At 35.1% G+C, this 14,078-nt stretch overlaps 1 long non-coding RNA gene across 2 annotated transcripts in view; it reads left to right on the top strand.

The window, feature by feature from the left end:
• Positions 1-14,078, top strand: part of LOC106628156 (uncharacterized) — a 77,950-nt gene that overhangs the window by 10,944 nt on the left and 52,928 nt on the right. The gene's annotated exons all lie outside the window — the stretch shown is intronic.

Genomic DNA, 14,078 nt, shown 5'->3' with positions numbered 1-14,078 from the left:
TTGGAGGGTTTCCTGAACCTGATGTGGTTTGTCCAGTCAGTGACCTTCACTAGAGCTCTCTTCCAGGGCTTTGTGCAATCTCTCCCTAGATTGTTGTGAACTTCATTAATCTACACTGTCTTTAGTGAAGGAATGTTGTGAGTATAATACCCATGAACATGTAAAGGAATATAATTTATTGTATTATTTACTTTGAACAGGCCTGTTGCTGTCCTCTGATGCACCTTTATTTTTCTTTATTTTGATAGAGAAGGTGAAAAGTTGATCCCTGTCCATCCTTTTTGTTTGTGACTTTAAAACATTTATTGCTGTTTTGAAAATGCAAATTAGAGAGGTGCTGTAGTTACAGTCTCTGAAGAAGACTGTATTGCCCCAAGGCTAGAAATCTATTTCTTCTTAGCTCTGCCAATCAACTACCAGTCTGCCTGCTATCTGTGGCAGATGCTGAAGTTGCTATTGCAAAGAAGTCCTTCCAAGTCCTGGGGAACTGGAAGCCTAGATGAGCACATTCTGAGAGAGCCATTCTTTTCCACTGTTAGGGAAGATGCATTAGAGGAAAAGATGCAGTCATGCATATTGTGCTCTTAAACCCTGCTGGTCTTTCTTCAAGCAGAATCTAAAAGAATCATAGGGAGTGGAAATAAAGAGGATAAAATTTGCCAATCCACAGAAATCAGCCCCGTTCCAAGAAAATTACTTGCTAATAACTAAAGCTCAAGGAATCAATGTAAATTTTATCTAAAATCTGAAGCAGAAAGCTGAAGCTAAAGTAGTTCAAGACTCCTCTAAAGGAGGAGGACATTGTTTCTAGAGTAGACCTTAACTTGGGCAGAGTTAATATCATAATGAAAACCACTGAAGCTCGTGAAGGTTTCCTATTGTTTCAGTAGGAGATTCTTAACTCATGCAGCATTCTTCCATTTTCCCTGCCATGTGTTTTACAAGACACACAAATATTTTTCAGACAGACAGGAAAGCACAGTTTCCATTAATAAAAAATTATGCAGACAGGTAAGACAGGTCTCCAAAAGCTTTTCTTAAGTCTTACTACAAGTTAAGGTGTATTATGTCATTGTGCAGAAGAAGATAAGCGGCTATTGCAGAAAAATTCAGTTTTAGAGAAATTATATAAACTCCACTTAGTGTCAAAATTATTAAAGAGTCCTGTACTATTGAAGTAGAAGAGGTTAAGGGAGACTAACCATGCCAGGATACTCAAACAGAAAGTCTTTTCATTCAGGTTTGTGAATAACTCTAGTTAAAGTGACTCTATTAGACACAAAATGACGTGTACTGTTGCAAAATAATTTCTGTCAGCAGATTTCACTTAGGCAACACCCCGTCTATCAGCTATAATCATACTGGGTTTGGCTGCAGGATCTGATTATTATTTCAGAAGGGTATGTTTGGCTAAGCAAGTTAAGAGAATGTACTAAAAGTTTCATAAGACACAAAGAAAGATTTTTGAAAAGGCACACAAAGCCCATGTTATAAACAGGTTGTCAGGAGCTCGCAGCATCCCTCTAGTTAGGACACCTATTTGTATGTTATGAACAAGCACACATTTAGAAGTCCCCATTTGAAAAATGTGACTCTGGAAGACAGGTCAGTGCTATTGACTCCCTGCTATGATAGCTAGATACACTGAAGGTTAGAAAGGCTCTAGCCTCTAATGTTATCAGCTCTAAGCCCAAATATTTCCTAGTTCTGACTGGTCAGCTTAGAGCTGTATGTCACGTAAAAGATCCTGAGGATGGTCTTGCACCTCACTGACTTGTTAACAAAAATATATGATTAATTATCATGTTAACTATTGGCACTTGGTTGAGAAGTCCCTGAAAAACAACCCCAAATTTATTTTTTGTTCAAGGCAGAGACTACTGACTGAAATATTTATATGGACAGCAGGCATCTCCTGAACATCACAAAGATTTTGAATGTGAGCAAACCCCTGTGTCTGAATAGATCTGTCTGTACCCCAGACCCTTGGTACTTCGAGGTACGAAGGCGACACTGTAATGAGTATCGTTCGTTCAAAGTTTAATGAGGACTCCTTTGTGTACCCCAGACACCTGATGCAGCAAGTGCCAGGTCATTGCAAGGCTTTCAGAATGTAGCTGAAGTACAAAATGTTTTGGGAGAGACTACAAATGCTGAGAGGTTTTTACTGATCTTGAAAGATGACCTAGAGGCTGATTTAATTGACCTGTTGCTGTCTACAATCTCTCCTCTGGGAAGTAAAAGGCTCTTGATAATATGACGTATAACAGTAAAACCACAACAAAATGTTTTAAATTGGTGTTGTTTCTGTAAGTCTGAAAATTGTTGATGATATAGTTTTAGATCTGTGTGAACTGAATCGATCTGTTGTGGTACTACACCTCAATGCTTTATCTTCTGAAGCAGGCTGTGCTGATGGCTACTTTTTCTGGGAGGAGGCAGGGCAAACAGCAAGTCAACAGAAAATTCCTGTTTGGTTCACAACACAGACTGAAGGGTAGCACTCTGTAATATAATCCAGAGCTCCTGTGAGGAATATAATGTCTTTTCTCTGCTGCATGGATCCCTATGTAAAAATAGACATCTTGCAGGCTGGTAGTTCAAAATCCCTGAGGATTAGTGATTGGTCAGGAGATTATGGATACTACTTCAATCTGAATTTGAAATAGCAAATGAAATTGTGGAGGCACTGATAGCTGACAGTGAACTGCTAGTCTCCTCACCCTTCCTGTAGAGACAGAAGGCTCTGTCTGATTTGGAATGGTACATTTGCTTCTGCAATCAGTTGTAGAAGGCACCCTGTTTCTGGTGTTTATTGTTTCTAATAAGCTGGACAACTTGCTAGAGAATGAGAGAGAAAAGCCACGAGGCCAACAAGTCACTCAGCACTATGTATGACACCGTGCTGAAATATAATCACTGCTATTGGGGCTATAAATACATAAGGCACTTAACACAAAGACAGCCACTATCAAGGTCCCTGAAGAAGGTATGCAAGTAATAAAATTAGTCATTTCAGGATCTGAACTTTAAAATACATGAACCAGAGACTTGCCATATTGCTGAGGAATATTTTACCCCTTCTACATGCATGGGCAGCAACCTGTAGTGAGAGTCACGCTCCTCTTGCCTCCATCAGACTTCCCTGCCAATGCAAGTGGATCCTGCTAATGGATATATCCCAGAAGATCAGAATCCCAGCTTTTAGGACACTGAACAAGAGACAATATTTTAAATCATAACTACAGCTTTACTTGTAGAATTTAGATATAAACTGATCTCTGTTTAAGGGAAATCTTCTCCCCTCTCACCTTCCCTTCCCTGCTCTATGTTTCATCTCAGAAAGAGGAAAAGTTACTATGGGATATGTTTCTCTCCAAAGAATCACACTAGGGAAAATCTTGAACACCAGTAGCCTATGACTCCTTTATCCATATACAAAGACCTATATCTAGTATGTTGACTCAAATTGTATTTTGCTAATGATCATCAGGGGACTTCATTTGTTGTATGAAATCAATTATACTATTACAATTAAAGTTAAGTAAATCACACAGTACATGTGCTGCATGATTTCCATTTCCGTAGTATGACGGAAATAATTAAATCATCCGTGTTTTTATTCACGTGGCTATTTAATGCCCTGAGGTCAGTAGACATGAGGGTGCTTCAAGTATCTGCTGATACCATTTAATAGACCTTTTCATTCAAATAATCTGTCCTTGCACTCAGGGGGCACATGCACACCAGCAGTGGAACACATCTACACAACCACTCAAAGAAGCATCCAAGAGCATCCCGGAAAAGTTATTCACATTCTTCGTAAAAACTGGGCAATTAAAGTAATTGTCTGTGTTTTGGCCAACATAGATGGAAAATTGGGCTGTGTAAATTAACACACACACAAACTGAATTAATAAAGTAACTATCTCTTTACGCTGTTGCTGTACCTCACACTGCTAGTCTGGAAAGCCCAAAACTGCATAGAAATGCAATTTCTACTTCTCCAAATATTTTTCTTAATTCTGACATTTTTGTATTTATTTCTCAAAACTGGCCAAAAAACATTAACACTCCTGAATATTAACACTTTCCAACCTATATCTTTCTGATCTATAGTTTGTACTCCTTCATTGAGTCCAGCTGCAGTTATGTTAAATAAGGGGACTACATTATTAAATCTGCTAAAACAGAATAATGCAGAATGACTGTACACCATGTTCTACCAATTCTACCTCCAATCATACATTCTTCTGCCAACTTAAAAAAATGTTATATCATTCCAGTTTCCTTGTATGTGGCTGTTTACCTCATTTAATCAAACTGCATATATTTTTTCTTCCCAACCATCCTTTAATTATTCTGGTTTTGGACGTCCTTATTTAATCTGTAAGTAATATTTTCAAAATTATTAAATGATAATTTCATTAACACCTTTCAAAATGGGGGTTAGATCCATCTATATATTATTAACTGTATATGTTGCTGAGTACCATACTATTGAAAATATATACAGTCATTTTGCGGGGGATTGATTTCTGCAGTAGTTGTGCTGGGCCTCATGCAGGAAAACTAAATTTTTCATCCTAATAAATCTCCTCTGGTTACAGAAATACTTTCTTTAGTCAGCTTTTTCTCTTTTTTTAACTGTTCAATAAAATATTACTAGGAAAGCTTAAAAAATATTGTTTGCATTTGCAACTTCAAACTTAAAAGTGAATGTTGCATTACAAAAATTCTTAAATTAATATGCATGTTGAGAAGCAAGTTCTCACAAGTAAAAACAGACAACTGTAGGTTTCAACTGTAAGTAAAAGGAGCTTTAGTATTTTTTCCTTAACTTGTTTAATTGATTAAGGCATCTTGCTATTTAAAACCATTATTCTCTCTTCAGGAAACACCTTGGATCAGAAATTACTTTTCTGACTTACATGAGAAGTCAAGTGACACAACTTTCAGGTGCCTTTTAAAAGCAGTATTCACTTCTATCCAGGAATTATATTTTCCTATCCATGTAAAAAACTGTAAATTAAGCATTCTAAAGTTATTTGCTAGACATGTGCCTCTAAAAACTCTACCTACACTGTTTTTCTTCTATATAAACTATATTAATATAAAGATGCAGTGTTATCTGAGTCATATTTTTGAATAATTCTATTCAAGCTGACAACAATCTTTCTTCAAACCCGCTTGTTATCATAAAGGTTTTAAGACTTTGGTGGTCTCTTTCTAAGTTAATTCTCAAATAGCATAAATAGCATAAGCAGATACCTCCTACTTCAAAAAGAAACAACAAAAAACACTAACCAATAAACCATAAACCAAAGCCAGGTAAATTTAAATGGTTCAGGTGCAGTATTAAACAAAAAAAGTCATACTGGAAATCCTTTGGTTCCTTATCAAGATAACAAGATACAAAGAGCCACAAAAGTGAAGGGGTGTTACTTTTCTTTTTTTCCTCTCTGAGGTGTTAACTGAGTGAAAGGTATTTGGTTCTCTGTACAATACTCACATTTTTAATACAGCTGCTTCTAATACTTGAAACTTTTCCAACCCAATTTGAGTGAATAAGGTAGAATAAAATGTCCATTTGCAAACGTTCACAGCCTTTCCTGTTGCAGACCCAAAACAAGAAAAACCACTGGAAGATGAACACTTTAATTTGAAGACTTTAATTACCATTTGATATAAGCACATAAGTCCTCAAGTGTCTAACAGAGTACAACAGAGTGATAATTAATAATACTTTTCTCATCATCCTTCAAGTTGAATTTCTAAGAGAGAACAGATATGCTAGCCAGTATTCTGAATAGTCAAATGATCTTCATTCCTTCAATATTCTTGTTCTTATGTTACATATTTTATGCTCTAACTAAAGCATATACATGGATTATTCCCATTTTAATCAAGGCCGTGGATGTTGGTAACATGAACCGTACATTTTCTGTAATATTGTTTTTGAGCACAGGAAAATGAAATAACTTGAGGTTTGGAGCAGAAATACAAGTGATACTTTCTAATATCACTAACTAATTTCACTTTAGGGTTCCATTATCACAGCATAGATACTAGGTTTCATTTTTATTACTAACAGACTTTATTTACCACTGTAAAAATAGCCTGTTAACCACAGAAAGTAAAATTCACCATCAAAGTTCTGGTTTTGTTTAGGAATCAGATTTTTTCAGATATTCTGTCAAGCAGTAAACCCTTGTTATCTATATGTGACTTAAAGGAAACTACATGTGTTTTGAATTCGGAATATTTGCCCGTAATACCTACAAAGCTATATATACCTGAAAAGCATGTGCTAGAGAGAATTAGAAGACAAGAAAAAAGGGCACTGGCAATGCTGAAATCAGCTTGCTGACCAGAGAACCAAGCAGCGCAAGCGGAATAATAGCACTGCTTGCATGAACAGGTAACATGCTTTACCCTTACTGTCGATCTGTAAATATAAATTATATATAAATAAACTTTAAAATTAAAGAAGTGAAAATTAAAATACAGAAAGGCATGCAAAACTCAAGAATACATCTATTAGGAAAATAAAAAATAAAGCTGCATTCATGCAGATTTATCATGTTTTCAGACTATACAATTTTACCTCCATTGTTCAAATTTATTTTTCAAGTTACAACTTAATGTTCTGGGTTATCTATTGTGTGGAGCCAACAATTACGGAAGAAAATAGATGTAAGAGCATTATTATGACAGAAACATTTTTTTTAATCTGTTCTAAATTGTCAGTGAGGAAGATGTTGCAGCATCACCAGATGACTTGGTTCCAGTCTTTAACTGTCCTTGTACTTCAAAGGATTTTCCAAATATGTAGCCTTTTTGACTGTAAATTAAAAAAAAAAAATTCTTTCCCTTCTGCAACTGGGTACAAAAGACCATTGGTGACCATGTTCTTCACAGTAATCTTCAGATGTCCTACTATTTTTCCCAGTCTTCTCTAGACTAAACAAATACAACTTTTTTGAAATATGCCTTACAAATCTTTCCAAAAACCTTTTAGCTTATGTGTTCTCCTAGGGATTCCCCTTCACCTGAAAACTGAAATAATTTTAGGTTTTTAGACTTTATTTTAACACAGAGATCAAATAATTTTATTCACTGATTTTTTTTCTGGCCATTTTGCATGTATGTTCTTTGATTTTGCTTCATCTGTAAAACTAGGTAGTATCCATGTTACTTGAAATTTTTTTGTAACTGTAGAGCAGTAGGCCCCACAGACCCTTGAAACAAAATACACCTCTACATCTCTTTAGTAACTTCGGGAATCAGTAATGACAATTTTCTTTGAAAATGAAGTAAGTCACTTTTTCTTATTTTTTCCTTTTACTTCAAAAATCTGATACACCAGGGATTTTATATATCTTCTTAGTTTTACATTTAACAGCTAAAACAAGAATTATAATATTCTTAATAAATAAGAGAATGGATGGATGGACAGACAGGCATAAATCCAGTTTTTCTTTGAGAATCAAGCATAAGAGAAGGGAAATTTGACTCAGCCCATGTCTCTGTCTATTGTCTCAAAATAGGAAATGTCTGCTGAAACAGTTAGAAGGATGTTGTTAGTTGAAGTACACTAGGAATCTCTTTTTGATGATTACACAACTACTAGTTTGTGGTAAAAATATATCACGTTTTGCATTATTTTCAATGAGTTTTGCCATAATGAAGAAGAAATATTGTGGACCAAGAAAAGTAAACCAAAAGATTTAAGATAGTAACAGATAAATTCTACAGCAACTATCTGTATTCACATTTATTCCCAAATGCCTGCCTTTAGAGAATCCAGTCTCTTTACGTTTTTTTAACCACAGATAGTTTATCCCAGGAACCTTCAAATTATTTCTTTAGAAAGAAGGTGGCAGGGGGGAGGAGGGGGAGAAGAAGTGATAAACTGCAGAGCAGTTTATGACATTTAGCCCAGATTTTCCATTTCTTTGCTCTACTTCACTTGTGCAGACTATGCAACTATACCATAATCACATATGAAAGCTCTTCTCAGAAGTGGTTTCTACAGTTTGGTTTAGCTTTTTGTTATTCATCTAGCTTGTTCATAGGGTACTTTCATAATGAATTTCTGAAATGTAGTAGTTGTTCTTTGTAATCTAGCTTATCTATCAATGAGCAAAATGTCCCTGATACCTAGGTGTGCTCTCAACAGGTTGAGTAAGTAGGCTGAAGGACTCCTTGCAGCAGTACAATCCTGCTCAGAGCCACCCAATCTCGATCTCCAGAAAAGACTCTACCCTTCAGCCAAACTTCTGAATGCAGTTATCTCCTCCTTCCCATACTTCAATTCAGCTTCCAGCAGCTCCTAAAAACTGTCCCCCCATTTCCTCAGGAAACACAGACAGGCAATCCTTCAACAAGTTATTAAGTAGGAGTGATGGGTATGGAGTGTAATCACAATGAAGAGAGAAGTAGTCTATGAAGACTTATCGAGCAGACCTGTCCTATCTGCCATAAGATTTTTCAGAATCTCTTTTTGCAGAAGTCTTGAAGCAACTCCTTTCCTCAAAACAGGAACTACCAGTTCTGGCAGTTCAGACATTTGGTTTAGCATACATAATATACTCCAGAGAGAAGTGGATAATTTCAAGTATTTTGTTTGGCTGTTTCACGTAATTTTCTAAAACTATACTTAAGGGCATCACAGTATTGTAATTTTATATCATTCACCTGCATTTCCAAAACACAAGGTCATTATGAGAAAGAAAACTTCTTTTTATTCAGCTAGGTGTGTAATACGTACAACACATTTGCTTTATGTTATTCTCTATGAGCATCTAATTCTAGTTTCTTATATTCTTAATTGATATTCTCTCCCTTCTTTTAAGGTAGTTTCTAGTATTGGCAAAACCATGATCCTACTGATGAAAAGCAATCCAAATATACAGATTCATACATTCATACCACAGAAGGGTTTTTTTGTAATGCAGTTCCCTACTGTGTTGCATATCCTGTCGATGGCAATATGGTAAAGCCAGAATAGCCAGTTTGTTCCCCTAGAAGAACTGCCTGCATTTCTGCAGAACAGCTTCTCCAAATGCTAAACCTACAGGCAAATTTACGCTGAATCGTTGTTATGATGGTCTATTTTCTTACCAGTGTTCCATTAGCAATAACTTCATATTAAAAACTGTTTCCAAATCCCTGCTCCTAATCTTACTTCTCAAACTATCGGCTATTTTCCTTTGATCTATAGCATCCTACAATTTGCCCAATTTCTTTCATTTATGTACCTTATATCCTCAGCACTCACCAGAGTAGCTGACCACTTTCAGAATCTGTATTTGTTTTTATTTGAGTTGTTTATTTCCTCTTTTTACCTCTAAGTGACTTAAAAGACAATGCTCAACTGAATGCTAATTGGTCATGTTCCAGCATTGTCTGATGTGCCATATTGTCCTTTCCTTTTTTATTTTCTGTCTTTAGACTTAAGCTGTTAATCCCAGGTCACAAAGTAGTCTATGAAAGTAATTTCATTTTTCCTTTTTGTGCAGTTTTTCCTGCACATAGTTTTCTACAACCTGTAAAATAAGAAATTATCATGGAAATAACTGGCGACCTCACAGGTCAAAAGGTGACCTGGAACCTAATGGTAATTATATCACATACTGAACACCTGTCCAAGTAATACAGAGATTGTGCTCATTCCAAGACATTGGGGGTTTTTGTTGAAAACTATATAAATATTCAGTAGAGCCCTTATTCCATCTTGTGCATGATGAGGTGACTATTTTACATTGAAGCATGCCCACTTCAGCATAAGGTCATTCTCAAAAGTCTCAGAATAAAATACCACAAGCATATTTCAGGCTTTTATCCTATAAGGTAGATGGGACCCAAACTGCACTTTAATAATGAACTAAATCTATTTACCTAGATGGTCCCATGCTGAGTTCTTTATTGTAACCTTGCTTATCTTGAAAAGAATATTCAGTCATCTATCTGGCTTTCAAGTTTCCATGTTAAAATACTTCCACATCAGGTAAGTACTGTTTTCCCTTCTGTTGTCCTCTGGCTTTCTTAAATTGCCAATTTTTCAGATTTTCTATCTTCCATTTTAACTGTCATATATTATATCCAAACGTAATAAAATAATTGACATTTCTGGTCAAGAAATAGTAAGATTACTGGTTTTCATGCCATTGCCTTTTTTGATTAGAGGAAGCTAGTACAGTTGTAATTACTGCCAACTGGATGTAGTTCCTAAGGTTACATCTGTGTTACTGAGCTGAAGAGGGCTTAGGCACGTACTTGAGCTCTACCATGTGATAATCCACACCCTTTAACTCTTAGCCTGCTCTTTGGAATGCTTTTGGCCGAGGCCAATAAGCACTCAGGTAAAATACTGCAGGATTTGAGGAACAGCATGAGTTAGAGAATCTTCTAATGGGCAATACAAATGAGGCTACCCTGGCTCAGGAGAGCAGGTGGGTTAGCCAGGCAAATGCGAGCTGTAGTTTGCAACTGGCTCTTGACTAGGTTGTGGTGTATTTTCTTTTCTATGTGACCTAAGAAATCAAATGCAGCCAAAACCTGGTAAAGAGACACCTTCATATGATGCCAGTCCCAAACCTGATCAGAGGATGGGAGCTGTTGGTATGGGAGAAGGACAGACCAGCGTTAGACTGTGACTTCCCTAGGGCAGGCAAATTCTCAGCCTGTGAGTAATAATGGATCTTGGCTGCCTTGTGCTACCTCCAGTGAGCAAAACAGAGGTACAGAATCTGGAACCCTTCGTATTTTCAGATCTTTTCAATATTTTTTTCTGTATTCTCAATTGCCACTTTTGTTTGCTGTTTCTTCAACTATCTTTTCAAATAAATTATCAGATTCGTAGACAGTGGTCTTAAGACTTCCTTTTATTCAGTATTATTCTATGGGGAAAAAAAAAATTAACTGCTCAAGTAACTTGAAAAAAATCTACTTTGTGTTCCTTTAAGATTTTCACATACTTTCAGAATATATTAGCAAAATTATACTAATTAAGTGGATAATTAGGTTTTTTTAGATAGCATCACATGGTCTGAGAGCTCCCTTTCTGTTCTTTCTTTGCATGATGGCAAGATTAAAATTCTCCTTTCCAGTTCTGTTTCCTTTTCTCCAACTTCTTACTTCACTAAACATTTTTTTACAATGGTATCTCTCTTATTCTATTGCAATGTTACTCTGAACCAGCTTTTTGCTATTACTCTTCAAACTCATTATATTTCTGTCAATGATTTTCACACTATGTTTACACTTTTTCTGCTCTTTTTATTAAACCAGAAGTATTGTATGGTCATAAAGCCTTAATTTTAGATCTAGTATCTCCTTTTTTTCCTGATTACTATCAGATCCAGTACTGCATTAACTCTCATGACTTCTTCCAGTTGTTTTAAGTACTATACAAAAATCTTGTAACCTATTTTGAAGTACCTCTTGCATGTAACTCAAATTCCTCTCTTACAGCTTTCCATACATTTCCATATATATATCAATATATGTATATGTATAACATGAATATAATATGTATATATATATATATATGACAATCATGGAGAGCCTCATAAACCTAGAGAAAGTCAAATGAACCAAACCTTCAATAAAATCTTCATGGATTTTGTTTCTTCCATTTTCATTTGTGAAATTATTTCTGTGTCTGCCAGCCATGTGATCTGCAGAATCTGCAAGCAGGGTGGTTGTTTTATAAATTATGTTTCCCTCACTTTTTATTCCTTATATAGCTACAGATAGTTATATTCTATTTATGTCTTAGCCAGTCCTGTTTCTAAAGCAATCAAAGAACAATTCTTGGAATTTGTAGTGGTATTGCATCTCTCAAGACCACCTGTACCAAAGCTGTATTTATGAACAGAAAGACCTCTTTTTTCATTATTATTTCCTGCAGGACTTTATAGATTAAGTATATTTTCACATCTCAATGTAGCAATACACTCAACTTTATTCTTCTCTGGCAAATGTTTCCCTATGGTTACACTTATTCATTTGCTGAAATATCTTTCCTCTTTTGTTAGTATTTCCAGCTATGCTTTTCTTACTGTTCCTAATAGATTTAAAAATAAAGACATTTTAACTGATCTTTTAAACCGAGATTTTATCACTCAAAAATTGCAAATCAAAAATACACAAATTTGAGTATAAAAATAATTTTATCATCAAACTGCGAGTCTGAATTTTAGATTAGTAGTACTATCAAAAAAGCAATAGTTTTGTAACTTAAGCTGCACCAATACAGTACTCTCAAAACTAGTTTTCTAAAACTGTGGTAAGTCAGTTTGATGTACTTCCTTCTAACAATAATATGCCATTGTTAGAATTGTATTATTTTTCATGATGAGCAAGGCCTTAGTCCATAACAACTCTGCTGTAAAATGTATACAAGTATTAAGTTACAGATTATTTCAGGATCTGTATTGCCTTATACTGTTAGTAGAAAAGACAAATCTTCAGCAGCCAGTAGTGACTTAACTGTATGCTGTCAATGTGCATCATTTGAGGATATACTGCAGAAAGCCCCATCAGGTTTTACATGGGTTTTAATATGACTTTGTTTTCTATGGATAATTTTCATATAGTTTTTCTTCATAAACATAGTCGTAGTCGATGCAACTTACTTTGAGTAAAAAACTTACTGCTTCTACTGTTCAACACAAACTCCTCATTGGTGTAACTGTTTTAGAAATTCTGAATTTCCTCTGCTTTCTCGTCATTGTCTGTAATGTCATCCTCATGCTCAGTACACACATCTGGCAAAGATAGCTTTGTTAATGGCCTCAAAATTATGCAAAGTCCTGCAGGTAACTACACTACTTAAAAACTTTTAGGCACCGTAAATGACATTCTCACTCACCCAATCATTTTCTAGTATATTACTATTATTAGTGTTGTTATTATTGCCAATTATTGTAGGTATCAGAAGAGGCTACAGAATAATATTTTACACATATAAAACAAAAGTTCTAAACATCACTGTTTATGTTTTATCACAGCATTCCTTTTACTGCAATCCAAATAATTTAGATTATCTAAAGAATATTTAGTATACCTAAGAAAATATGTAGGTATCTATCACATAAAAAAACATTAACTATCATTAAGTGTTTCTGCTACAGCTGAGCATGATTTTCAAAAATTCTGATTTTATACAACCTTTTACTTGTCTTTTTCAAAAAATTCAATCTTCTTATATTGCTATCAATACAAAGCACTCTTTCCAATAGCATTTTTCTTTATATGCAAACAAATCTGAAAACGTTTGCCATACCATTTATGAACACAGCATGGTTTCATTCAGATGCTCTTTTTAAGTTAGCATTCCTATATTGAACAAGTACCATAAGTCTTTATTTTTACAGGAATGTTCATCTCTGTCTATAGTTACTATTCCATTGATGTAGAAAGCAAGGTACTTTGATCCTCTGAAGGCACATGTAGCATAAAAAAACCTAAAATGCTGTCATGAATTGTTAAGTTTCTTCTCTGCTTTACTGGAAGTCCTAAAATAGCAGATCCATCCAGCATTTAGAAGTAAATATATTCTTGAGTATATATGTTCATGCTCAAAGCAATATTCTAGGCAAATGGATGCAAACATACGAGAAAAAAGGGATCAGCATTGGACCAAAAGAATTAGGAGAGAGACCAGTGTAGAAAGGAACCACAAACATAGGTTAACAAAAGGAACCAAAAAAAGGGGAGAAGACAGAACTCAAGAGAAGGAGAGATCTCTAACAGGTATAACCAAGAAAATATTACCAGAGGGAGAAAGAAAATAATTTGACCTTTTAATAATTACTGAACAGAAAAAGAAACTTCATCTTTTAGTAAGTCGGACTTTACCAGTACACAGCTTTGTAAGTCTACCCCACTTTTTGCAAGTGAGCCATGTAGGACTCATTTGTTAAAATAAAGACTAATGCTATATTTTATTAAACTTTTATGTCTTTAATATGGATTTTATACTCTTCACATTTCATTTTACATTTCTACAAACATCTTTAAGTTACAATTACATTGGGAAACCAACACATTTTATATGAAGGCAGAAG

This window comes from Pseudopodoces humilis, chromosome 2 (genome assembly GCF_049639895.1).
Source record: "Pseudopodoces humilis isolate 2021_Gansu_Grassland_sample_001 chromosome 2, ASM4963989v1, whole genome shotgun sequence".
NCBI lineage: Eukaryota > Metazoa > Chordata > Aves > Passeriformes > Paridae > Pseudopodoces > Pseudopodoces humilis.
The sequence above is the reverse complement of the archived record's forward strand: the minus strand, read 5'-3'. Positions and strand labels throughout refer to the sequence as shown.